The sequence below is a fragment of the Populus alba genome, chromosome 7 (genome assembly GCF_005239225.2).
Source record: "Populus alba chromosome 7, ASM523922v2, whole genome shotgun sequence".
Classification (NCBI taxonomy): Eukaryota; Viridiplantae; Streptophyta; class Magnoliopsida; order Malpighiales; family Salicaceae; genus Populus; species Populus alba.
In genome coordinates this window covers 8,875,998-8,903,818 of record NC_133290.1, presented here as the reverse complement: position 1 = coordinate 8,903,818, position 27,821 = coordinate 8,875,998, and the positions used below count along the sequence as shown (strand labels likewise).

Below are 27,821 nucleotides of genomic sequence, written 5' to 3'. Positions count from 1 at the left end.
AGGGTATTTGCATCCCTTGTACACCTTACCTAAGGTAAATTGCATTATATGGTCTGAATATGGTTTAAAGGTTTTAAAGGGTTTTCTAACTGGTGGTATATTTATAGCATGGTGTGAAGATTTATTTGTGTGAATAAATCTAGCTTTTTGAATTTATTATGGGCTCATGTGCCCAAATGAATTCTTATAAAGGGGATCCATGTAGGTGCCCTGATAGGATTCAATTATTTTGGAAGATGGAAGGGTTTTCCACAACTTATATGTTGTGGGGAAAAAACTCCCAAATAATGTTGGTGATATTTATAATAATTCTGAGAATTTTCTTGCCAACTTTTAATATTTAATATCAGCTTACTTATAGGTTCAACATTTATACCGAAATATTGAATATTTATTTTTATGAATTAAAATTTTATCGGTTATTGAAATATTGGCTGAATTCTTTTGAATTCAGCAAACTGGTTATTAAATTCAAAATGCATGCTAAAAAATATAACATACCATGTAATTGCTCTTAAACGAGATATGATTTTTTTTTTGAAACTTAGCCATATGCACTTAAAACATTTTGACTAATTAAATATTTTTATGTTTTATCATTTTATGTTTTTTTTATCTATTTAACACAAAATAAAATAAAATAAAGAATGCACTCACACATTCTTCTTTTTACTATATTTTTACTCACACACCCTATAAATACACTAGACACTTGACCCGCGCGATGCCGCGGGTCATTTTTTTTGCATAAAAAATATTAAAACAAATAAAAATTTTAAAAATTTTGGGTTTTTCTGCAAAGTTATACCCAAAAAACTTGGGTTTGACTGCAACGTCTGACCTAAGAGTAATATTTATAATATTAACAATAAAAATAAACTTGCATGACCCAAGTTTAAGTTAGCCTGGCTGCAACACTGGACCCAAGAAAGTTGGATGTGGGTCTAAATATAAGGTCGTGTCATAAAAGTGTGATAATTAAATAGATTGATTAAAAAAAACAACAAAAAGGAAAAAACTAATGAAGAAAAAGAAAAAAAAATTGAATTAATTGGGTTAACCCTTTAAATCAGGTTATCCCGTAAAACCTGGGATTCACATCATGAAAGTTTGATAACTAAATAGAAAAACAAATGACGGGTTTACCCAGAATTAACTGGGTTAACCCATCAAACTAAGTTAACCCGTCAAGCCCAGGACACGTGTCATGAAAGTATGAAAATTAAATAGAAAGAAAATTAACTTTAACAAACTAAACTAAATGAAAAAAATAATTTGTCAAATCAGGCTAACCCATCAAACCCGAGATCCGTATCATGAAAATCTGATAACTAAAAAAAAAATTAACATTAACAAACTAAATCAAACAAAAAAAATTCATTAACAAAAATTAAAAAGAAAAAAATAGTTATATAATATAATATAATACAATACAATATAATAATATTTATATTTATAATTATGATATAATAATTATAATAATATAATATATGAATAAGTAAATATATTAGTAAAAGGCGTGACATGCCCGTGCGATGCCGCGGGCTTGTGGCATGCTTATGCATTATTATGGATTTGTGAAAAAAATCATATAAAAAAAATGTTACCCATCCACAATATTTTAAAGGAAAAAACTACAAAACTATATTCTCAACCAGCTCAATATTACAAAAATAAAATCGATAAAAAAAATTATAAAAAAAACACAAAAAAATTGAAAAAAATAAGATGACAATTTGGTAGAAAAAAAAAAGCAAAAAACAAATAATAAAAAAATGAAAAAAAAAAACATGTGGGGAAAGTTAAAGCTAAATTTTCAACTAGCTAAAATATTAAAATCATTTAAGAAAACACTGTAGCAATCTATAGTGTTTTGTGAGGAAATATATAACTATAATTCTCAATCAGCTCAATATTAAAAAAAAATCAATAAATATAATTTTGACAAATATAAAAAAAAAAACAAAAGGAAAAAAAAACATACATGGAAACACTATAACAATCTAAAAGTGTTTCATGAGAAAATCTACAGTTGTAATTTTTTTAATCAGCTCAATATAAAAAAATAAAAAACGACAAAGATCATTTAAAAAAAAAAAAAAAAAAAAAAAAGCATATGGTTTAAACACGTGTAGCAATCAACGATGTTTTAAGGAAAAAAAGCTAAATTATTAGCCGGTTCAGTATAAAAAAAATAAATTTGAAAAAAAACATATTTGGAAAAAAACATCGATAAAAAAAACATGTGGGGAAAAAACCACTGTAGCAAGCAAAAAATCAAAGTGGGGAAACACTGTAGTAATCTACAGTGTTTTAAATAACTAAAAAGCTAAATTCTCAATCCAGCTTAATATAAAAAAAATCGACGAAGATAATTCTGAAAAAAAAAAAATTATTTAATAAAAAAACCATGTAGAGAAACACACTGCAACAATCTAGTGTTTTAAAGAAAAAAAATTAAAAAAAAACTAAATTATCAATCAGCTCAATAGTAAAAAAATAAAATCAACAAAAATAATTAGTGAAAAAAAAATATAAAGAAGAAAGACAATTTTGGGAAAAAAATTTAAAAAAAAACAAAAAAAACGTGGGGCAAAGCTAAAGGTAAAGCTAAATTCTCAACCAACTCAAATATTGAAAAAATAAATTCGACAACGATAATTTAAAAAAAAAACATGTGGGAAAAACACTAGGCAGACAAACAAAAACCATATAGGGGAAAACACTGTAGCAATCCATAGTGTTTTTTTTTTTTAAAAAAAAAGCTACAAAGTTAAGTTTTTCAACCAGCTCAATATAAAATAAAACCGACAAAGACTATTTGTTTTAAAAAAAAATTCAATTTTGGGTAAAAAAAATGAAAAAAAAAAAACATGTAAAAAAAAAGAAACAAAAGCTGAGAAAAAAAACACGCCGGGGAAAGCTACAGTGTTTTAAAGAAAAAACCAAAAAAAACTAAAATTTCAACCAGACTCAATAGCAAAAAAATAAAATCAACAAAAATAATTCTAACAAAAAAAAGAAAATATGTAAAAAAATGACAATTTTAGAAAAAAAAAAAAGAAATAAAAAAAAACATGTTGGAGGAAAGCTAAAGCTATATTATCAGCCAGCTCAATATTGAAAAACTAAATTCGATAAAGATAATTTTTTAAAAAAGTTATGTGGGGAAACACTGCAGCACAAACAAAAAACCATGCAAGGAAAACACTGTAGCAATCCATATTTTTTTTAAAAAATAAACTACAATGCTAAAAATCTCAAACCAACTTAATATATAAAAAATTAAAATCTACACAAAGATCATTTTGAAAAAGAAAAGGAATAAATAAATCATAAAAAGAAAAAAAAAAAAACAATGTATGAAAATATTATAGCAATCCACAATGTTTTAAAGAAAAAAAGCTATATAGGTTTAAATTTTCAACCAGCTCAGTATTTAAAAAAAATTAGTAAAGATAATTTTGAAAAAAAAATTAAAAAAGAAAAAAAAAAAAGTCAATTTTGAGTAAAAAAAAAAAGAAAAGAAAAAAACATGTAAAAAACATGAAGAAGAAAAACAAAAGTGGAAAAAACAAAGCTCCAGGAAAAAAAACAAAAAGAAAAAAAAAGGGAAAAAAAAGGCTGCAGAAAAAAAAAACAAAAACAGAAAAAAAGAAGAAATAAAAACGAAATAAAAAACTGCTACAGAAGAGAAAAAAAATTATATATAATATATAATTATAATTATAATAATTATTATTAATATAATAATTATTATTATTATTATTATTATATATTCAGTATAATTAAAAGGCGTGGGGAAGCTACATGATTTCCCCACGCCTTTTAGAGTTCTTTAATATTTTTTTAAAAAATTAGTAAAAGCTAATTTTGAAAAAAAATTAAAAAAAAGAAAAAAAAAGTCATTTTGAGTAAAAAAAAAGAAAAGAAAAAAACATGTAAAAAAAAATGAAGAAGAAACAAAAAGTGGGAAAAAACAAAAAGCTCCAGAAAAAAAAACAAAAGAAAAAAAAAAGAAAAAAACAGGCATACAGAAAAAAAAAAACAAAAGCAAAAAAAAACGAAATAAAAAACTGCTAAAGCAAGAAAAAAAAAAATGTATATAATATAATAAATCATAATAATATATATTATAATAAAAAATTATTATATATAATAATAATAATAATTATGATTATTATTATAATCAGTATAATTAAAAGGCGTGGGAAAGCTGCAGTGATTTCCCCACACATTTTTAGAGTTCTTTTAATTTTTGCAACCCATAAAAAACTTAAAATTTAACAATAGTTTAAAACACTAACTAAATTTAGGCCTTGTTTGGTTTCCCGGAAAGTAGTTTTGCGGGAACCAGATGTTTTTCCAAACTTTCCTGTGTTTGTTTGTCATTAGGGAAAGTTGGTCAACGGAAAACAATTTTCGGTCAGCGAAAAATACTTTCCAGTCAACGGAAAAACACTTTTCCCGGTCACGGGAAAATCACTTTCCGCGTCAGAATTTAGTATAAAAAAAAAAATTGGACTTGGTTTTCAGGAAAGATTGTTTTCCTTTTAGCTGTGTTTGTTTTTCCGAAAAGTGGTTTCCCGGGAAAAAACACCTTTCAAACTTTCTTTTGTGTTTGTTTGTCAGTAGGAAAGTTGGTCAATGGAAAACACTTTCCAGTAAAAGGAAAATTTGGCTTGGTTTTCAGGAAAGTGTTTTCTTGAAAAATTTGAGGGGAAAACATTTCCGGAAGTTGTGAAAATTTAGAAATGTCATTATTTGCTAATTATATCAAATTTGATCCTCAAACTTTTAATTGCTTATATACATTTTGTTTTGAATATTTATTTTTCAATTTCATCTCTTAAAATTTTATTTTTTATATTAACTTTGGTCCTTATTTTTATAATTTCTATTTGCTTTTTTCTATTTATTTTTTTATTGAAATTTTTATTTATCAAATTTGATCCTCATTCTTTTGATTGTTACTTATTTTATTTGAAAATAATTTATGAAATGTTGATTATTATTATTTTAATTTCTTCATTTTTTAATTTTTTTTAATTTTTATAGATTTGATCCCTATTATTTTGATTATTATTTGTTTTATTTGAGATAAATTTATGAAAATATAGTTTTTTTTCAAATTTCATTCTCACTCAACTTTTTAAATTTGTAAGATTTGTTCCTCATTATTTTAATAAACTCGAGAAAAAATAAAAAATATTAATAAGTTATTTTCCAGCTCATTTCCATGACATAACCAAAAACACTGGAAAGTGTTTTCCAGTTCATTTTTTCATAAACCACTATCAAACATCGGAAAATACTTTCCCGGAATTCACTTTCCAGAAATTCACTTTCCCCGGAATTCACTTTTCAAAAAGAAAATTGCACTTTCCTGCAAACAAACGGAGCCTTAAAATTTGCAAAATGGTCTTTTAAAAGGTTAAGAAACGTGTTGGAGAGACTGCAAGAAGCTTAGGAACCATATTGGAAAGCTTCTAGGAATGGCAGAAAGGTGGCGACGCATGGTCTTCACACGCCATTATCACTGGTAACGCCGTGAAGCCCATGCGTCATCACTTACAAAGGAATAAATTATAGTGAATCTAGGATGGCTTCCTTACTTCTTCCTTCCCGGGTGTGACAGGAGTGTCAACTTTGCCTGCATAAAGAAAGAAAACCCACACATAAAGCTAGTTAGATTTTATCCACAGAATCTGCTCTCTTATTATTTTCTTTCAATTTTTATATAGATCTGTCAAGGTGGAATTGGACTTCATTATTGATGATGGAGGTTGTTGGTTCCTGCCGGTGTGAAGAGGAAGGGTGTTGATTATATGGGTGGTGGAAGCCAAGAAAGAGGGTCGTCATTTTGGTTGAAAAAGGAAGGAAGCAGCGGTTAGGGGAAATCGTGGGGACTAATCTTGGTTTGGTGGCTGGTGTTGATTACATCTAGAGGGGGGGAGCCATAGGCATGAGGGGAATAGAGGCCATGGAATGAAATGAGGTAGCAACCCTAAAGGTCACTACTAGCACTAATTGATGGGAAGTTGGTTGTGTTCTAACGATGATGATATAGGCCACGGTAGATGGTGGTAGAGGACCATGAGGATGGAAAGAGAGGTTTATTTCTTTCTTGTTCTTGAAATGGGTCTCTCTTTGAAAGTGTAAAAGGAAAACAAGAAATGGTTTTGTGAAAAATTAGTTTAAGATGGGGTCTCTCCCGAGTGAAGGTGGCGTTGTAGTTTGGCTCACTTGGTGGTGGTGGCTCGTTACCACAGGTGAAGGCTTCGGTTAAAGGTTGAAGGTTGCTGATAATGTTGGGGTTGCTGGAGAAGAGGCTGGGATATGAAGAGAGCAGATAGAACGGGTTGTCAATGGATCAGTAATTAGTGAGAGGGAAAGCAGTATGGGTTTGAAGGATCATTGTGGGTGGGTGGGGCAATGGTGTATGTGGAAAGGCTATTATGGTTGATTGGTTGTATAAAAACTAGAAACAAGGAGGAGCTAGCCGAGAGGGGGTGAATCATAGTTTTAAAAACCCGGATCGGTCCGGCGGTCAATCCGCGGAACCCGGCCGACCCGGGCATGGGACCGGTCCGGGTGGAGGCCAAAACTCGCTTGGGAATTGGCCCGGCCAAACCCAGCCGACCTGGTCAACACCCGCCCCCAAACCCGTTGACTTTTTATTTTTTTTTGCTAAAACGACATCGTTTTGATTTTTTTTTTAAAAATTAGAAAATAAATTTTGACTCGGCCGACCCGGCGACCCGGTCAAAACCCGGAACCCGAGCCTTGGACTGGGCCGACCACCGGATCGAGTCTTAAAAACTATGGGTGGAATTTCTGGTTCGGATTTTTGGTTGTGGACTGTTGATTGTGAAGGGTCGGTTTAGTCTTGTTCTTCTTTCCCAATAGAGAGTGAGGTCCCCTAGTTTATTGCTCTTTTTTCTTGGGAAAATGGGGGTTGGTTTTCCTTTTTTCTTGATGATGTATATGGCTTTTTTTTATGCTCTAACTAATTTTTAAAATCCTTCTAACCCCCTTGTTTATGTATGTGTTACCACTTATTTATAGGTGCTTTTTTTTTTTGGCTTGAAGGCAAAGCAAATTAAAAGTAACCATTGGATTTCATAAATGAATCTCAACCATTCATTTAATAACTTGGAGGCAAATTAAAGAAAATATGACTTTTGGATTAAGAGAATGATTGTAGATCATTTGATTAAAAAAAATAGGTTACTCGGTGAGAGGGTTTTTAAGTTTTCAATTGGTCCTTTCTCTTCCACAATTATAATTAGATCATTAAAAATTAAATTTATTTTTTCTTTTTCTTTTTCTTTTTTCTTTCTCTCTTTTTTTATTTTAAATTCTTTGGAAAAGATGTCGAAAATGATACAAATACGTCAAGAACATATTTTTTGGGTTTTTTTTTTGTTGTTTTTGCTATTTTTGGTTTTTTCAAAAACAAAATAAAAAATAGGGTAAAAAATGGATAGTAACATTGGTTTTAAACCATATAAACCCTTTTTGAGTTTAAAAACATGATCAAAACATACACCTCTTTCATGACAAAACCATTTAAAAATGCACTTTTAATATCCATTAGAAAAAAAAGTGTAAAATTAGCATGACATGCAAAAACTAAAAGCATTCTTATTGATTCTAGTTTAGCTTTGTTTCTAACTATGGTCCCAAGTTTATCAATTTTGTTTCTGAAAACCTATTTTGTTCCTATAATGGATTGATTGTTAGGTATGAGGAGTAGTTCCCACATATCATTTCTTTTAAATTGATTTAGCTCATCTTGTATGGCTAAAATCCTATTTTCATCCTTTTTAGCTTCTAGAAAGGCTTTTGGTTCTTTATGAGAAACAAAAGCACAATGCTTATTAATGTTTGTAAGAGATACTCTAGTTTTAGTACCTTTAAATGGACTACCAATAATTAACTTAGAAGGATGATAGCTTAAATAACTTAGCTCCTTTGATGGCACAAAGTTCCTTACCATCTCTTGTTAATTGCTTATGCTTGGTTGGTCCTTATTTATGTGTCTTATCATTAAGATTCAAATATTAAAACACTGTCATTAATGTCATTCTAGAAATCTCAATAAATTTTATCGTTTTGACTTTCCTCAAAGGTGACATGCATTGATTCTTCAAGACAAAGTATTCTATTATTATATACTCAATAAGCCTTGCTAGAGAAGGAATAACCAACAAAAATATCAACATTAGATTTTGAATCAAATTTATCCAAATTATTTTTGGTGTTAAGATTAAAGCATTTTGAATCAAAAACTTTAAAATACAAGATGTTAGGTTTCCTACCTCTTTAAAGCTTATAAAGAGTCTTTTTCAACTCCGATCTCAAGGTAACACGATTTAAAATATAGCAAAATGTGTTTACGGCTTTCACCCAAAAGCATTTAGGGGTATCAAATTCATTTAATATTGTTCTCACCATTTATTGAAGAGTCCGATTTTTCCTTTTTAAAACCCTATTTTGTTGGGGAGTTCTAGGTGTTGAAAAGTTATGGTAGTATCATTTTTCTACACAAAACATTTCAAATAAATCACTTATAAATTTGCCACCATGGTTGCTCTTTATGTTTATTATTGATGAACAACCTTTTTCATTTTCAACTTTCTTTGAAAACTTTACAAATTCATAAATAGTTTTATATTTTAATTTTAAAATCAAAACCCATAATTATCTTATAAAGTCATACACAATCACAAACACATATCTAGGCTCCGTTTGTTTGCTGGAAAGTAGTTTCCTTTTGGAAAGTGAATTCCGGGGAAAGTGAATTCCGAGAAACTATTTTCCGATGTTTGGTAGTGTAATGGAAAATAAGCTGGAAAACACTTTCCAGTGTTTGGTTATGTCATGGAAAATGAGCTGGAAAATAACTTATTAATATTTTATTTTTCTCAAGTTTATTAAAATAATAAAAACAAATCTTACAAATTAAAAAAGTTGAATGAAGAATGAAATTGAAAAAAAAAATATAATTTCATAAATGATCTCAAATAAAATAAATAATAATCAAAATAATAGAGATCAAATCTAAAAAATTAAAAAAATAAAAAGATGAATAAATTAAAATAATAATAATCAACATTTCATAAATTATTTCAAATAAAATAAGTAACAATCAAAAGAATGAGGACCAAATCTGATAGATAAAAATTTTCAATAAAAAAAATGATAAGAAAAAAGAAAATAACAATTATAAAAATAAGGACCAAAATTAATATAAAAATAAAATTTTAAGAGATGAAATTGAAAATAAATATTAAAAACAAAATATATATAGCGATCAAAAGTTTGAGGATCAAATTTGATATAATCAGCAAATAATGACATTTCTAAATTTTTCACAACTTCCGGAAAGTGTTTTCCCCCAAATTTTTTAGGAAAACACTTTCCTGAAAACCAAGCCAAATTTTCCTTTTACTGGAAAGTGTTTTCCATTGACCAACTTTTCTAATGACAAACAAACACAAGAAAGTTTGGAAAGTGATTTCCCGGAAACCACTTTCCGGAAAACAAACACAGCTAAAGGGAAAACACTTTCCTGAAAACCAAACCAAATTTTTCATTGACTAAAATTGTCTGGAAAGTATTTTCCGTTGACCGAAAAGTGTTTTCCGTTGACCAACTTTCCTAATGACAAACAAACACAGGAAAGTTTGGAAACTGGTTTCCGGAAACCAGTTTCCAAGTAAACAAACGAGGCCCTAATAACACTTATATTTCTAGTTCTAGTTGGTCCAAGTAGATCTGTATTTAATAATTCTAAAGGTCTTTTAGTAGAGATGTTGTTCTTACTCTTACAAGATGCTTTCATTTGTTAACCCATTTGACAAGCATCACATAACTTTTTCTTTTTGAATTCAATATGATGGAGTCCTTTAACAACCTCATTTTTTACAAGTTTAGAAAGAATGTTCATGCTTATATAATCTAGTTTTCTATGCCAAAGAAAACTATCATTAATGCTAGCAACAAGACAACTTTTTATCCTCATGCATGCATCGATTTTAATCTTATAAATATTTTCTTTCCTATTACCAATAAAATAAAACGTTATCATTTTCAATTATTAAGCAACATGCATGGTCAAACATGATTTTGTAGCCTTCATTATACAATTGACTAATACTTAGAAAATTATGTTTTAGACTATTTACAAGAAACACCTTTTCTGGTGAAAGAGAAGACTTACCTCCAATATTTCTAACTCCAATGATCTTTCCTTTTGAGTTGTCTCTTAAAGTGACTTTCCCACCATTGATCTTGGTGATCAGTACTTAAAAGTGCATTTTTATCAAGGTTTTATATCATCATTTTGCACTTGAAGTATCAATAACTCCTTAACTAAAACATTTTTTATAATAACAAGTCTGATACTATAAGATACCTTAATATAAGGTAAATGTTCATCTTAAATGCAGGCCTATCACATAAATCAAAGGATTGATTGAGGAATTCAACTACTGAAATTGTGAAGATAAAGAGAGGGTGAAGCTTAGAAAAGTGATGTTGGTCAGTCCAAATTGGAACACTATTCGGTAATTGGGTCATATCTGGAGCTGTAGATCTTAGATTTAGGTCTGCTTTATATGGATGAAAAGATAAGATATAAGCCTAAAACTTTCATGTGGAGTCCAAGATTTAAAAATGTCGTTTTCAAGTCCAAATTATAGCAACAACAGAGAAGTCTGAATCTGTCTTGCAGCCTAGACATTGTTTAGTGTTCAGCCCATATCTCGAGTTCTAGAAGTCTAAATGACCTCAATTGTTTTTCCTGGAAAGCTGAGACAATGTTCTAGAACTTTCATGAGTAAAGGTGGTTAAAATTCTAATGTTAGCAATGACGTTTTATTCAAACATGAAGATAAAGATTGTCACCAAGTCAAGATGTAGCCACCCACTCAACAATTATTCATCAAATCAATAGTTCCAAATTTTGGCCTATAAAAGGAGGCATTTGCCATACATTTAGGCATCTTGGTATTCAGATTAAGATCATGTTCTTGCTCTCTTTCTTTGTATTTTGTAATGTTTAAGTTTTATTTTATGTTATATTAATCTCTTGTTTATGCTTTTCATTTCCTTACCTTTACTTATATAATTATATTTTTATCTTGTTTATTTATGTTTCTTTCTTTCATTATGTTTAGCTAAATCTATTATGTCAAGGTAAAAAGGTTACACTAATGGTGTAAGAATATGTATAATATAAACTCAACATGGACTTTAATGCTTGATACTAACATGTTTTATTTTTATTATCTTGCTCACTCTTAATACCTTACTTGTTAAATGGTTAATCTAGATTTGTATTGAACAATCCTTGGTACAACAAATGTTTGGCACTTTCATAGCCCAACCTTATGGTATAACCTACACCTGTACTATGAAAGGAACTTGATTTGTTGTTAACATAAACTATCACCATGAATACCTGATAATATTTACAAGTATTGGAATTACTCGAATAAGATAATTAATATAATCATGTTAACAATTTATAATCTGATTGGAATTTCCTTTATGTATGGTTTCCAGTTGAGTAATAAGAGTTTATACTATACTTATTTGAAGTACCATTAGTGAATCCTCCAACCTTAACATTTTTTTTTTTATCATTGTTTAATCATCACATTAATCTTACATCTTAAAGTCCTCTTTATTACTACTATTACTATCATTATTACTACTACTACTATTACTACTACTACTAGTATTAGTACTACTAATTATTATTAGTATTATTATTATTGTTGTTGTTGTTGTGTAATTGTTATTTATAATTTATATAGTTAACCTCCCTGTGGTTCGATCTCGGTCTTGCTGGGTTATTTATTACTTCAACACTTCTGCACTTGGGAGAAGACATCAATCTTTTGGTCATGTCAAGTTTTTGGCGCCGTTGCTGGGGAGGTAAATTCTTGTACAAATTATAGTATTTATTTTATTTTTGCTTTTCACTTTTCTTGTATCTAACTTTGTTTCCTTTTATTTTGTTTTCTTCTTCCTTTTATTCTCTTCTTACACGTGCATGAGAGTTTGGTCACGTATATTAAGTGGTAGACTTTGTAGGGTATCCTCATCATTTTCAGAAAATATGGTTGAAGAAGATAACCAATCGCTTCATAATGAGAATAATGAGAATAACCGTGTGAGAACACTTAGAGACCACATGAATCCCATAAGAACAAGTGCACCCTCATGCATGGTTTTCCCTTCTGATGCATCTCATTTAATTTAAAGCCAGACATTATTCAACTTTTACCTTCTTTTCATGGCTTAGACCTAGAAAATCCATACTTGTATTTAAGGGAATTTAAGGAGGTCTATAACACCTATAATGACTCAAATTGTAGCATGAACACCATTAGATTAAAGCTTTTTCCTTCTTCATTAAAAAATAAAGCTAAAACATGGTTATAAAATTTGAGACTAGGATCTATTCATGCTTATGATGAAATGCAACAACAATTTTTAAAGAAGTTTTTTCTATCTCATAGAACAAACTCTTTCAAAAGACAAATCATCACTTTCACTCACAAGCCATGAGAAACATTTTACCAATGTTGGGATATGTATCGAGACTTGCTTAATACTTGCCCTCATCATGGTTTTGAAACATGGAGATTGGTTTCACATTTTAATGAAGGGTTAACACCTAGAGATAGGCAAATGGTTGAATTGATGTGTAATGGAACTTTTGAAGATAAAGACCCTAATGAAGCAATGGAGTACCTAGACTTGCTAGCTGAAAATGCTTAAAATTGAGACACCACAGGTACTTATAAGGCACCAAGTAAAACTCAAACTCATACATCTAGTGGAGGTATGCACAACCTTAGGGAAGATCATGACCTCCAAGCCAAGTTTGAATCTTTAGCTAGAAAAGTCGAAGCATTTGAATTGAAAAAGAGTGGTAAATTAAAATTTGTTCAAGACATTGTGTGTCAAATTTGTGAAACTAATGAACACTCAACAAATGATTGTCCAACTTTGCCTTTTTTTAAGGAATGCCTTCATGAACAAGCCTGTGCTTTAAACAGTTTCCAAAGGCCTAATCATAACCCATACTCATAAACGTATAACCCTGGTTAGAGAAATCACCTAAATTTCAGTTGGAAGAGTGATAGTAGCAATGCAAAAACTTCACAGCCACTGTTTCAAGCTCACCATAATCTAAAATTCTCATGGATATGCACCTCCTTATGCTTCCCCTCCTAGAAGAAATCTTAAGGAAACATTGCATGCATTTATTGAAAAACAGGAGACAATCAACACTTAACTTGCTCAAAGCATGACAGATTTTAAAGATACTCTTGCAAAATTAACATCTACTCCTAGTTTTCAAGAGAAATGTAAGTTTCCATCTCAACCACAGCAAAATCCAAATGGGCAATACAATGCAAAATGAAAGTAGTTCTGGAAGCCAACACATGGATCAAGTCAAATCAGTCATCACTCTTTATAGTGGTAAGGTTATTGAAAAACCCACTCTTGAACATTGTGAGAAAGATGATGAGTCTATCTCTGAGGGTAAGGAAGAGGATGAACTTGAACATTGTAAAAAAAAGGTTGATTCCTCGCCAGCACTCTCATTTCCTCATGCTATGACCAAACAAAGGAAAGTCAATCACAACTCTGAAATCTTTGAAACTTTCAAATATGTAAGGATCAATATACCTTTGTTGGATGCTATTAAATACATTCCTTCCTATGCTAAATTTTTAAAAGATCTGTGCACTATAAACAAAAAACTGAATGTGAAAAAGAAAGCATTTTTAGCTGAAGAAGTAAGTGCTATTCTTCAGAACAATAATGCTTTGAAATATAAAGACCCTAATTGTCCTACAATATCTTGCTTTATTGGAGAACATAAAATTAAAATAGCCTTACTTGATCTTGGAGCTAGTATGAATTTACTTTTATATTCAGTCTTTCAAAATCTCAATCTAGGTGAGTTAAAATCAACTTCTGTAACTCTTTTACTTGCTCATAGATTTGTAAAAGTGCCTAGAGGAATAGTTGAGGATGTGTTGGTACAAGTTGATAAATTTATTTACCCTATAAATTTTGTTGTCTTGGATACACAACCTGTTAAAGCATGTAATTTAATTCTTGTCATTTTAGGACATCCATTTCTTGTCACTTCTAATGCATTCATTAATTGTAGGAATGGACTGATGAAGCTATCATTTGGAAATATGACATTGGAGATGAATATTTTCAACATTTACAAGCAATCTGGAGATGATAATGATTTACAGGAAGTGGACTTTATTGAAAAAGTACATGATCAATTTCAAACCACTTCCACTGAAACTGAGATTGATGAATTTGATGATTTGCAAATGGTCTATTTTCAGGAAGAATCGAAGGCATGTATTTGGAGACCATAAATTAAAGAATTTCCACCACGATCAATTAAGATTAAGTCCATACCTTCAAGTGTTCAACCACCAAAACCTGATTTGAAACTGTTACCATTTAATTTCAAATACTCATTTTTTGGAGAAAATAAAATTTTTCCGGTAATAATCTCTTCCAAACTTAATGCACATCAAGAAGGTAAGTTATTACAAACTCTGAAAATACACAAAAAGTTGCAGGTCATGAATTTTTTTGTTTCCTAGATGGCTATTTAGGTTATAATCAAATTGAAATTGCATTAAAAGATCAAGAGAAGACTACTTTCACATGTCTATTTGGTACCTTTTCATATCGAATGATGCCTTTTTGATTATATAATGCACCAGCCACGTTTCAAAGATGCATGCTTATCATATTCAGTGATATGGTTGAATGTTTTCTTGAGATTTTTATGGATGATTTTTTTGTTTTTGGTGATTCATTTGATGATTGTTTAACTAACTTAGAAAAGGTTTTGAGCAGGTGTGAAGAGAAGAATCTTGTACTGAATTGGGAAAAATGTCACTTTATGGTAACAAACGACATTGTACTTGGTCACATTGTTTCATTGAAAAGAATTGAAGTTGCCAAATCTAAAATTGAGTTAATTTCCAACTTGCTAACACCAAAATCTGTTAAAGATGTTAGATCATTCTTAGGACATTCTAGTTTTTGCAAAAGGTTCATCAAATATTTTAGTGTAATATCTAAGCCATTGAGTAACCTTCTAACAAATGATAATATTTTTGAATGGACTGAACATTGTGAAGAAGCCTTTGTTAAACTAAAAAATTTGCTTACTTCTACTCCTGTCATTCAACCTCCTGATTGGTCATTACCTTTTGAAATAATGTGTGACGCTAGTGATTATGCCGTGGGTGCTGTCTTAGGACAAAGAAAAGATAAGAAACCCTATGTGATTTACTATGCAAGTAAAACTTTAAATAGTGCTCAAATGAACTACACCACCACTGAAAAATAATTACTTGCAATAGTATTTGCATGTGATAAATTCAGGTCTTATCTTGTTGGTTCACCTGTTGTTGTTTTTAGTGATCATGTAGCATTGAAATATCTTCTTTCTAAGAAAGATTCTAAGGCTAGATTGGTGCGATAGATTTTGTTACTTCAAGAATTTGATATGATAATCAAAGACAAGAAAGGCACCGAAAATGTTGTCGCAGATTATTTCTCAACATTGACAATGATTCGAAATCTGACATCACACCAATTGATGACTACTTTCTCGATGAATCTTTACTTTCTATTTCTACAATGCCTTGGTTTGCTAATATTGTTAATTTTCTTGTTTCAAGACAATTGCCAGCTCATTGGAGTACCGAAGACAAAAGAAAGTTCTTGAACGAAGTGAAGAACTTTTATTGGGATGACCCGTATTTATTTAAATATTGTCCTGATCAAATATTTTGAAGATGCATTCCTAACAATGAGGTAAGTAGTGTCATTAAATTTTATTATTCTGAGGCATGTGGGGGTCATTTCTTGTCAAAAAAGACAACTGCAAAAATCTTACAAAGTGGATTTTACTGGCCCACCATGTTCAAGGAATCACATGCATTCTGCAAGACTTGTGAAAATTGTCAAAAGTTGGGATCTATTTCAAAACGTCACATAATGCCTTTAAATCCTATTCTTGTCATTGAGATCTTTGATTGTTGGGGTATAGATTTCATAGGTCCATTTCCTCCATCATTTGGTTTCGTGTACATATTAGTCGCAGTAGATTATGTTTCAAAATGGATAGAGGCAATTCCAAGTCGAAACAATAATCACAAAATAGTGATAAAGTTTTTGAAAGACAATATTTTGAGTCGATTTGGAATCTCTCGAGCCATGATAAGTGATGGTGGAACACATTTCTGCAACAAGCCATTTCATTCTTTAATGAAGAAATATCGAATTACACACAAAGTTGCCACCCCTTATCACCCTCAAATAAGTGGACACGTAGAGCTTGCTAATAGGGAGATCAAGCAGATCTTGGAGAAAACAGTGAACCCTAATAGAAAAGACTGGTGATTAGTACTTAAAAGTGCATGTTTATCAAGGTTTTATATCATCATTTTGCACTTGAAGTATCAATAACTCCTTAACTAAAGCATGTTTTATAATAACAAGTTTGATATTATAAGATACCTTAATTTATGGTAAATGCTCATTTTAAATGCAGGACTATCACATAAATAAAAGGATTGATTGATGAGTTTAAGCATTGAAAGTTAAAGGACAAAGAGATGGCCAAACTTAGAAAAGAGATGTCGGTGCAGTCCAAACCGGAACATTGCTCGGTAATTGGATCATATCTGGAGCTCTAGATTTCGGATTTAGGTCCACTTTATATGGATGGAAAGGTAAGACAAAAGCCTACAACTTTCATGAGGAGCCCAAGATTTGAAAAGGTCGTTTTGAAGTCCAAATTGAAGGAACATCGAAGAAGTCCGAAGCTGTCCTGCAGCCCAAACACTATTTAGTGTTCAGCCCATATCTTGAGTTCTAGAAGTCCAAATGACCTCATCTTTTTTTTGTTGGAAAGATGAGACAATTTCCTAGAACATTCTTGAGGATTCTGGGCAAATTATGATGTTAGCAATGACGTCTTGATCAGACAAGAAGATAAGGATTGTTATCTAGTCAAGATGTGGCCACCCACTCATCAATTAGTCAACAAATCAATAGTTCCAAATTTTGGCTTATAAAAGGAGGCACTTACCATGTATTGAGGCATCTTGGTTTCCAGATCAAGATCATGCTCTTGCTTTCTCTCTTTGTATTGCTTATGTCTTGCTTTCATTAATATCAAGTTTATGCACTTCATTTCCTTTCTTTTACTTAGTTAACTTCTTTCTCATTTATGTTCTTATCTTGTTTATTTATGTTTCTTTCTTTCATTATGTTTAGTTAAGTTAATTATGTCAAGGTGAAAAGGGTACACTAATGGTGTAAGAATAAGTATAATATAAACTTAACATGGACCTTAACGTTGGATACTAACATGTTTTATATTTGTTATCTTGTTCACTTTTAATACTTTGCTTGTTAAATGGTTAATCTAGATTTATGTTGTATAACACTTGGTACAACAAATACTTGGTACTTTCATAGCCCATACTGTATGGTATAACCGACACCTGAGCTATGAAAGGAACTTGATTTGTTGTTAACATAAGTTATAATCATGAATGCCTGCCAACATTTACAAGTATTAGCTTTATTCGAATAAGATAACTAATGTAATCATGTTAACAATTTATAATCTGATTGGAACCTCCTTTATGTGTGGTTTCCAATTGAGTAATAAGAGTTTATATTATACTTGTTTGAAGTACCATTAGTGGATCCTCTAACCTTGACATTTGTTTTTATCGTTGTTTAATCCTTACATTAATCTTTCATCTCAAAGTTCTCATTAATTTCTTCCTTCTCTTCTTTATTATTGTTGTTGTTGTTGTTATTATTATTATTATTACTATTATCTGTTCATAAACTCAGTATATCGGCTGGAAACCTGTGACCCGATCTTTTAGATCATTCTCAGGTATAACAACGCCACGTACTGAGTATTATTATTATTATTACTATTACTAGTACTACTATTGTTATTATTATCGTTATTATTGTTATTGTTGCGTTGTTATTTATAATTTATACAATTAACCTCTCTGTGGTTCGACCCCGATCTTGCCGGGTTATTTATTACTTCGACACTCCTGCACTTGGGAAAAGACATCAAGCTTTTGGTCGTGTCAAGTTTTTGGCGCCGTTGCCGGGGAGGTAAATTCTTGTATAAATTATAATATTTAATTTAGTTTCTCTTTTCACTTTTCATTTTATTTAACTTTTGTTTTCTTTGTTTTGTTTTGTTTCTTTTTCTTCTATTTTCTTTTCTTCCTTTTATTCTCTTCTTACACGTGCATGAGAGTTTGGTCACGTACATTAAGTGGTCGACTTTATAGGGTATCTTCATCATTTTCAGAAAATATGGCCGAAGAAGATAATCAATCGCTTCATAATGAGAATAATGAGAATAACCGTATGAGAACACTTAGAGACCACATGAATCCCACAAGAACAAGTGCACCCTCATGCATAGTTTTCCCTCCTGATGCATCTCATTTTAATTTTAAGCCAGGCATTATTCAACTTTTACCATCTTTTCATGGCTTAGACTTAGAAAATCCATACTTGCATTTAAGGGAATTTGAGGAGGTCTGTAATACCTATAATAACTCAAATTGTAGCATGAACACCATTCGATTAAAGCTTTTTCCTTTTTCATTAAAAGATAAAGCTAAAACATGGCTACAAAATTTGAGACCAGGATCTATTCGTGCTTGGGATGAAATGCAACAACAATTTTTAAAGAAGTTTTTTCCATCTCACAGAACAAATTCTTTCAAAAGACAAATCATCACTTTCACTCAAAAACCAGAAGAAACATTTTACCAATGTTGGGATAGGTATCGAGATTTGCTTAATACTTGCCCTCATCATGGTTTTGAAACATGGAGATTGGTTTCACATTTTTATGAAGGTTTAACACCTAGAGATAGGCAAATGGTTGAATTGATGTGCAATGGAACCTTTGAAGATAAAGACCCTAATGAAGCAATGGAGTACCTAGACTTGCTAGCCGAAAATGCTCAAAATTGGGATACCACAGGTACTTATGAGGCACCAAGTAAAACTCAACCTCATACATCTAGTGGAGGTATGCACAACCTTAGGGAAGATCATGACCTTCAAGCCAAGTTTGCATCTTTAGCTAGAAAAGTCGAGGCACTAGAATTGAAAAAGAGTGGTCAATTAAAATCTGTTCAAGACATTGTATGTCAAATCTGTGAAACAAATGAGCATGCAACAAATAATTGTCCAACTTTGCCTTCTTTTAAGGAATGCCTCCATCAACAAGCCCATGCTTTAAACAGTTTCCAAAGGCCCAACCATAACCCATACTCGCAAACATACAATCCTGGTTGGAGAAATCACCCAAATTTCAGTTGGAAGAGTGACAACAATAATACACAAACTTCACAGCCACCGTTTCAAGCACACCATAATTTCCAAAATTCTCATGGATATGCACCTCCTTATGCTCCACCTCCTAGAAGAAATTTTGAGGAAACATTGCATGCATTCATTGAAAAGCAGGAGACAATCAATACTCAACTTGCTCAAAGCATGACCGATTTTAAAGATGCTCTTGCAAAATTAACAACTGCTCTCAGTTTCCAAGAGAAAGGTAAGTTTCCTTCTCAACCACAGCAAAATCCAAAGGGGCAATACAATGCAAATGCAAGTGGTTCTGGAAGCCAACACATGGATCAAGTCAAATCAGTCATCACTCTTCGTAGTGGTAAGGTTATTGAAAAACCCATTCTTGAACCTTGTGAGAAAGATGATGAGTCTATCTCTGAGGGTAAGGAAGGGGTTGAACCTGAACATTGCAAAGAAAAGGTTGATTCCCCGCCAGCACTTCCATTTCCTCATGCCATGACCAAACAAAGGAAAGTCAATCACAACTCTGAAATCTTTGAAATTTTCAAACAGGTAAGGATCAATATACCTTTGTTGGATGCTATTAAACAGGTTCCTTCCTATGCTAAATTTTTGAAAGATCTGTGCACTGTGAAGAGAAAACTGAATGTGAAAAAGAAAGTCTTTTTAGCCGAACAAGTAAGTGCCATTCTTCAGAACAATAATGCTTTGAAATATAAAGACCCTGGTTGTCCTACAATTTCTTGCTTTATTGGAGAACATAAAATTGAAAGAGCCTTACTTGATCTTGGAGCTAGTGTGAATTTACTTCCATATTCAGTTTTTCAAAGTCTCAATCTAGGTGAGTTAAAACCAACTTCTGTAACTCTTTTACTCGCCGATAGATCTGTAAAAGTGCCTAGAGGAATAATTGAAGATGTGTTAGTACAAGTCGATAAATTCATTTATCCTGTGGATTTTATTGTCTTGGACACGCAACCTGTTGAAGCATGTAATTCATTTCCTATTATTTTAGGACGTCCGTTTCTTGCAACTTCTAATGCATTGATTAATTGTAGGAATGGACTCATGAAGTTATCTTTTGGAAACATGACATTAGAGATGAATATTTTCAACGTTTGCAAGCAGCCTGGAGATGATAAAGATTTACAAGAAGTAGATCATATTGAAGAATTAGTTCATGATCAACTTGAATCTACTTTGAGTAAAATTGAGTTGGATGAATATGAAGATTTGCAAATGATTTATTCTCAGGAAGAAATCACGGATGAAAAAGGCACCGAAAATATTGATGCCGATCTTTTGTCAAGAGTGACAACAGATTTGATATCTGACATCACACCAATCGATGATTACTTTCCTGAAGAATCCTTACTTTCTCTCAGTTCAATGCCTTGGTTTGCTAAAAATATCAATTTTCTTGCAACAGGAGATTTGCCAGCTCACTGGAGTACCGAAGACAAAGGAAAGTTTTTGAACGAAGTGAAGAACTTTTACTTAGATGACCCTTACTTATTCAAAAATTGTCCTGATCAAATATTTCAAAAATGCATTCCCGACAATGAGGTAAGTAATGTCATTAAACTTTGTCATTCTGAAGCATGTGGGAGTCAATTCTCATCAAGAGAGACGACTGCAAAAATCTTACAAAATGGATTTTATTGGCCCACCATGTTCAAGGACACACATGCATTCTGCAAAACTTGTGAAAATTGTCAAAAAGTTGATACTGGTCAAAAAGTTTTGCTTTATAATTCTCAACTCCATTTATTTCCTGAAAAACTAAGATCAAGATGGAGCGGTCCATTTATTTTGAAACATGTGTATCCTTATGGGGCCCTTGATATTGAGAATCCAAAGAATGACAATGTTTTGAAGGTAAATGAACATCGTTTAAAAGCTTACTTTGATGAGTTTCCTAGTGAAAATGAATCCATTGGTTTGAATAATCTTATTGATAAAGGTTGATTATTTTGTTTTTCTCACATTTTTTTTGTTGCTTTTTAGTGTGACTTTTGTTTTGCTAGTCTCTCACCCCGGTCAAATGGCGGATAACGGTACTCCGTGACTTAAGTTGGTTCTTTCAGTTTCCCAAATAACTGATATTTGTATATATTTGTACAATTCTCTGCTCTTTCTCCCTTCTTTGAATATTTTCCCCAATTCTAATTTTAAAATGGACACCACTCTTGAAATGTTGAAAAGGTATTTTCCCGCTCTGCCTCAAAATGCGATTAATAAAATTTATCGTGCTAGGTGTGCAAGATTGAGGTTGTTAATGAATCATGGAATTCCTGAAGATATCCGTTGGTTAATTGAAGCAAAGGTCCGATTATCAGGTGAGTCCTCCAATTCTTTCATTTCACACATGCCTGGAACAGGTAAAAGCACTTTTGCAAAGAAACGTCGTGCAAAACGACTGAAAGTCTGTCATCGATGTGCCAGATGGACTTGTAATGCGACATGTCGTTCTTTAGGAATGGTATCTGTAAACCGTGAAGATAAAATACAATTCATTAAGGATGGCCTGAGTAAGGGGTCTTTTGACCCTTGAGACGCATCCTAGTGGAGATGTGCATCGTGTAATTCATGATTTATGGCCACAATTCCATAAAGAACATGATCGACTTAGTCTTGGGAATCTGACTAAAAAAGACCCTGTTTGCCAGTTTTTAAGAAAACTGGATGGGAAGCCTATCCCCGACCCATAGAGGGCGTTTAAGCCGTTCTTGGACGTAAAACCAAGGGAAGATGTGAGCCACAATCACAACTACCTGTACATACATGCTTTTTCAAAATAAATAATTAATAAAGAGAGAGAGAGAGAGAGAGAGAGAGTTTGTGAGACTACAGCTGGCCTACATATAGGTGGTATGATTGCATTTTCACTTTTTCATCTATAAATTCTTCTCTTCCTTCCCTTCATTTCTACTCATCCCATATATTCATCAAATATAGAAGTGTGTAGAAATTGCAGGTTCCTCAAGTCATCATATAAGAAATATTTGTGTTTTCGGTGGATCCAGTCCTGGGAAAGAAAAAGAGTTTTTTAGAATCAGCAAATCATCTTGGTCAGGTACTAGCTGAGAGAAAGATTCATTTAGTGTATGGGGGAGGTAGCCTTGGGTTAATGGGAGGTGTGTCAATGGCTGCATTTTTAGGAGGCAGTCAAGTTTTGGGGGTTGTCCCCAAAGCTTTAGCAACTGGGGACATCATTGGAAAAGCAATTGGAGAGGAACTACAGGTCCCAACAATGTCTGACCGACTGAATACCATGTTTAACCATGCTGATGCCTTCATTGCCTTACCAGGTGGTCTGGGCACATTGAAAGAGATCTTTCATATTTCATCTTGGGCCCAACTGCACATTCACCATAAACCTATAGGTTTGTTAAATGTTAATGGTTTTTATGATAAGTTGTTGTCTTTCCTTGATCAAGCTGTGGAACAGGAATTTCTAACATCTTCGGCACGACGAATCATAATCTCTGCTGCTACTGCTGAACAATTGATTGACCAACTACAATCTTTCATCCCTGTCATTGATCCTTGCATGAGTCGCCTAGATTGGTCAGCTAAGGAAAGCCGTAAAAAGCTTAGATTAGATTTGAGCCTTCATCTGTGAAACCTTGTGTCTTTTGTGTTATTAATAGCATATTATTTTGTTTTATTACTTCTTATATTTGTTTAAGTGTGTTTCAGGTTTGTCATTGTTCGCTGTTTCAGGTGATGTCTTCTATACTCTATCTTTCTACCTTAGGACATTGAGGACAATGTCTCGTTTTGGTTGGGGGGAGAGGGTAGTAGTTTTAAAAAAAAAAAAAAACTAACTGACTAACTGTTGTTGTTTTTTAAAAAAAAAACCATTTGGCAAAACTGTTATTACTAGGATGGCAGAGTAAAGAGGTATTCTTGAGACGCATCGTAGTAAAAATTTTCTAATGGTTATTTGCAATATTCATAACAAGGCCTATTAGAATACTTCTTGAAATATTCAGGTTTACAAACTCTCACATTGTTATCACTTGATTCTGCTCCTATACTCATTTAACAAGTATTATTAAACCTTCATTTTCACACACACACTTTAACATATGATTGTGGGTTGCACATTGGATTATTACATTAATTATGTTCTTTTGTTGAAGGTAACAACTAAGGGAAAAGGATAGTATATAATTTGCAAAGAAAAAAAAAAATAGTATTGATGATAATAAAACGTGGATAAGTTTGGTTTCGTAGCCTCCCTAACCTAAGCAATTAAGCCCGAAGGGGTGTTTTAACACCTAATACCCTAAAGTCAACTGACTTGGGAGCTATTGGCCCAAAGCTTGTTACATGGGTTAAGGAGAAAAGCTTAAGGGAATCAAACATTGCACTATCTACGTATCAGTATCTGCAACCCGAGTTGTTAAGCTCGTAGGGGTGTCTCAACACCTAATGCCCTAAGACCAACTGGTCTGGGAGTCATTAGCCTAAAAACTCGTTACATGGGTTAAAGATACATTGTGTTTTAAGTTGTATGTGTATATAAATAAAAAGAAAAAAAAAAGAAAAAAAAAAAGAGAAAAAAAAAAAAAATCCCAACCCAAGGAAGTTCACCTTAAACATTTGAACATAATATTGTTTTCTTCCAACAAAAGCCCCATCATCTATGTTTTCATTGAGCACACAAAAAGAAGGTTTATTAATATCTTGTTTACGAAGTATGAAGCAGGAATATAAATTTAATGAGAGTTTGTTTATCTGGATATATTAATGGAAGTTGAATGATGAATGCCTTGCTTTGTGGAACTTGCAAATTGTTTCTCTATTTTAACGCTTTAGATTACTAGGGACTAGTAATAAGCTGGTTGGGGGGTGTGATTAGTACTTAAAAGTGCATGTTTATCAAGGTTTTATATCATCATTTTGCACTTGAAGTATCAATAACTCCTTAACTAAAGCATGTTTTATAATAACAAGTTTGATATTATAAGATACCTTAATTTATGGTAAATGCTCATTTTAAATGCAGGACTATCACATAAATAAAAAGGATTGATTGATGAGTTTAAGCATTGAAAGTTAAAGGACAAAGAGATGGCCAAACTTAGAAAAGAGATGTCGGTGCAGTCCAAACCGGAACATTGCTCGGTAATTGGATCATATCTGGAGCTCTAGATTTCGGATTTAGGTCCACTTTATATGGATGGAAAGGTAAGACAAAAGCCTACAACTTTCATGAGGAGCCCAAGATTTGAAAAGGTCGTTTTGAAGTCCAAATTGAAGGAACATCGAAGAAGTCCGAAGCTGTCCTGCAGCCCAAACACTATTTAGTGTTCAGCCCATATCTTGAGTTCTAGAAGTCCAAATGACCTCATCTTTTTTTTGTTGGAAAGATGAGACAATTTCCTAGAACATTCTTGAGGATTCTGGGCAAATTATGATGTTAGCAATGACGTCTTGATCAGACAAGAAGATAAGGATTGTTATCTAGTCAAGATGTGGCCACCCACTCATCAATTAGTCAACAAATCAATAGTTCCAAATTTTGGCTTATAAAAGGAGGCACTTACCATGTATTGAGGCATCTTGGTTTCCAGATCAAGATCATGCTCTTGCTTTCTCTCTTTGTATTGCTTATGTCTTGCTTTCATTAATATCAAGTTTATGCACTTCATTTCCTTTCTTTTACTTAGTTAACTTCTTTCTCATTTATGTTCTTATCTTGTTTATTTATGTTTCTTTCTTTCATTATGTTTAGTTAAGTTAATTATGTCAAGGTGAAAAGGGTACACTAATGGTGTAAGAATAAGTATAATATAAACTTAACATGGACCTTAACGTTGGATACTAACATGTTTTATATTTGTTATCTTGTTCACTTTTAATACTTTGCTTGTTAAATGGTTAATCTAGATTTATGTTGTATAACACTTGGTACAACAAATACTTGGTACTTTCATAGCCCATACTGTATGGTATAACCGACACCTGAGCTATGAAAGGAACTTGATTTGTTGTTAACATAAGTTATAATCATGAATGCCTGCCAACATTTACAAGTATTAGCTTTATTCGAATAAGATAACTAATGTAATCATGTTAACAATTTATAATCTGATTGGAACCTCCTTTATGTGTGGTTTCCAATTGAGTAATAAGAGTTTATATTATACTTGTTTGAAGTACCATTAGTGGATCCTCTAACCTTGACATTTGTTTTTATCGTTGTTTAATCCTTACATTAATCTTTCATCTCAAAGTTCTCATTAATTTCTTCCTTCTCTTCTTTATTATTGTTGTTGTTGTTGTTATTATTATTATTATTACTATTATCTGTTCATAAACTCAGTATATCGGCTGGAAACCTGTGACCCGATCTTTTAGATCATTCTCAGGTATAACAACGCCACGTACTGAGTATTATTATTATTATTACTATTACTAGTACTACTATTGTTATTATTATCGTTATTATTGTTATTGTTGCGTTGTTATTTATAATTTATACAATTAACCTCTCTGTGGTTCGACCCCGATCTTGCCGGGTTATTTATTACTTCGACACTCCTGCACTTGGGAAAAGACATCAAGCTTTTGGTCGTGTCAACTGGTCTTTAAGACTTAATGATGCACTTTAGGCTGCCTGTGGAAATTAAACATAAAGCTTATTGTGATACTAAAGCTTTCAATTCAAACTTTGATGATGCTAGTCAGCTGCGAAAATTGCAAATAAATAAACTTGAGGAAATAAGAAATGATGCATATGACAATTTAAGAATTCATAAAGCAAGAATCAAAGAGTTTCATGACAAGAAAATATTGAGAAAAACATTCAATGCTGGTCAAAAAGTCTTGTTTTACAATTCTCGACTCCATTTATTTCCTAGAAAACTAAGATCAAGATGGAGCGGTCCTTTTATTGTGAAACATGTGTATCTATATGGGGCCTGTGATATCAAAAATCCAAAGAATGGCAATGTTTTCAAGGTAAATGGGCATCGTTTGAAGTTTATTTTGATAATTTTTCGGTTGAAAATGACTATTGAATTGAGTGATCCTGTATATAAAGCGTGATTCTTTTTCTCACATTGTTTTGTGTTTTATTTTGGTGTAACTCTTGTTTTGCTAATCTCTCTCTCACCCATGTCAAATGGCGGATAACGGTACTCCATAACTTAAGTTAGTATTTTCAGTTTCCTATAATAACTGATATCTCTATATATTTGTACAATTCTTTGCTCTTTCTCCCTTTTTTTGAATCTCTTCTCCAAATCTCATTTGAAAATAGACACCACGCTTGGAAAATTAAAAAGGTATTTTCCCGCTTTGCATCCAAATGTGATTACAAAAATTTACCATGCTAGGTGTGCAAGATTGAGGTTGTTAATGAATCATAGAATTCATGAAGATATTCGCTGGTTAATTGAAGCAAAGGTCTGATTATCAAGTGAGTCCTCTAATTCTTTCATTTCACATATGTTTGGAACATGTAAAAGCACTTTTGCAAAGAAACATCATGTAAAACGACTGAAAGTCTGTTATAGATGTGCCAGATGGACTTGTAATGCGACATGTAATTCTTTAGAAATGATATATGTAAACCGTGAAGATAAAATATAATTCATTAAGGATGACCTAAGTAAGGGGTCTTTAGATAATCTTCTGTTGACCATTGAGATGCATCCTAATGGGGATGTGCATTGTGCAATTCATGATTTATGGCCACAATTCCATAAAGAACATGCTTGACTTAATCCTAGGAATTTGACTAAAAAATACCATGTTTGCCAGTTTTTAAGAAAACTAGATGGGAAGCCTATCCCCGACCCATAAAGTGCGTTTAAGCCATTCTTGGACATAAAACCAAAGAAAGATATGAGCCACAATCAAAACTACCTGTACATACACATGCCTTTTCAAAATAAATAATTAATAGAGAGAGAGAGAGAGAGAGACTATAGTTAGCCTACATATAGGTTGTATGATTGCATTTTTAATTTCTCATCTATAAATTTTTCTCTTCCTTCCCTTCATTTCTACTTAACTCATACATTCATCAAATATAGAAGTGTGTAGAAATGGCAGGTTCCTCAAGTCATCACATAAGAAATATTTGTGTTTTCGGTGGATCCAGTTCTGAGAAAGAAAAAGAGTTTTTAGAATCAGTAAATCATTTTGGTCAACTTCTAGCTGCTAGAAAGATTCATTTAGTGTATGAGAGAGGCATCCTTGGGTTAATAGAGGGTGTGTCAATAGTTGTATTTTTAAGAGGAAGTCAAGTTTTGGGGGTTGTCCTCAAAACTTTAGCACATGGGGACATCACTGGAAAAACAATTGCAGAGGAACTACAGATCCCACAATGTCTGATCGACTGA

General features: G+C 32.0%; 1 pseudogene; it reads left to right on the top strand.

Annotated features, from left to right (window-relative positions):
- Positions 1-12,790: 12,790 nt before the first annotated feature.
- On the top strand, positions 12,791-27,821 carry LOC140955819 (uncharacterized; annotated as a pseudogene).